Raw genomic sequence first — 1539 nt, forward strand, 5'->3', positions numbered from 1 at the left:
TGTAAGCCATTACCCAATTATATCAGTTACACAAACTTTATAAAAAGTGTAAATTGAAGATTTAATATATTTTGATTTCAGAATAGGCAGGACAAAAAGAGACTTGTTTGTAGCCACCCCCCCCCCCCCCCAGATAAAACGATCCAAAAGTATTCTAAATATCCCATTCAAGCTCAATCTTGCCAAATTTAGAAACCAATGTTATCAAATGTATTTGTCTAACATACATTTCTAAAATTAGAAAAAAAATCAATAATATGTGTTTAAAAAATAGAACTAAAATTAAATAATCCGGCCAGAAAGTTTGTGGTTCGTGCTCAGAGCTAGTTGGCCTTACACAACCAACCAATTAACAACACATATTAAACCTTTTCCTTTTAGGGTAAACCATCACTTTTTTGATTGGTCAATTTCATTTTTCAATCGGATATTTTAGTATGTCAAACGAATCTAACAATAAAGGGAGAATATGATATCTACCCCCCAAAGTTTGCATTTTTTAAACTATCTTTAAGTTTACAAATTTAATAAGACAGATGTTTACTCTTAGAAGAACTAAGATTACTCACAAACCCCTAAGGAGTGGAAGATATGGATGTAGCTATCGACATATGCTGCAGATAGAAATTATATGAGGTTGGGAAATAGGGATTTCTGGATTTTTATAGTGTTTGTCATCTCATCTTTCTATGGATGCTAACTTGGATTTTCCATTAAAAATTGGTTATAGCTAATGTATTCTAAAAATCACATCTTAAAACTTTTAAGATTTAACCATTGTTTTAGATTTTGCAGATCTATGGCGGTGCAATTAGATTAGTTAGAAGAGGGGTGTATTATTAACTTTTACTTAGATTAATATATTTTAGTCTAATTTTTAGTATTAAAAATTCGAGAATGATGTTTTTAAAGATAATAAATTCAAAATCAGATATATTTTCATGTATAAAGCTTTAGGGGTTATATTGCTTATATTTGTATTATTCTCAGTGTCAGGGTCCACACTGATATCTTTTAATGAAATTTGAAGGGATGTTTAGTCACAATGTCAATTTCTATCTTTCTCATTTGTTTTGTCATAACCCTTTAGGGTTAGGGTTACTTTTAGTTCTTCTGCTAGCAGCTTTAGTACATGTTGATACACCTTCCTTATTGTTTACCTTGGTTATTGTAAAAACTTACATAGGAGGCTCCTGTACTCCTGTGTTTTGTTTCATAATCGAATAATAAAATAAATTTAAAAAAAATGCATATATTCTATGAATAACCTTTTTGTCATAAACTAATTTATCCTCATTTTTTTTTAGATATTAGAAATTAATATAATGAAGAAAAGAAGTACTCATTTCAAACACAATAATTTATTGATTTTTCCAGATACAATAATTAAATACAAATAAAATATATTAGAGATTAGCAATCATATAAAACAAAATATAATGCATATTTTTTTTAGATAAAATTTAAAGTTTTAGTAACATTGATGTTCGTCATATATATTTTTGGTTATAATTATAAATTATCTGTATCGACATAAAT

Source organism: Gordionus sp. m RMFG-2023, chromosome 4, assembly GCF_954871325.1.
Source record: "Gordionus sp. m RMFG-2023 chromosome 4, tfGorSpeb1-WG-v2, whole genome shotgun sequence".
Lineage (NCBI taxonomy): Eukaryota > Metazoa > Nematomorpha > Gordioida > Chordodea > Parachordodidae > Gordionus > Gordionus sp. m RMFG-2023.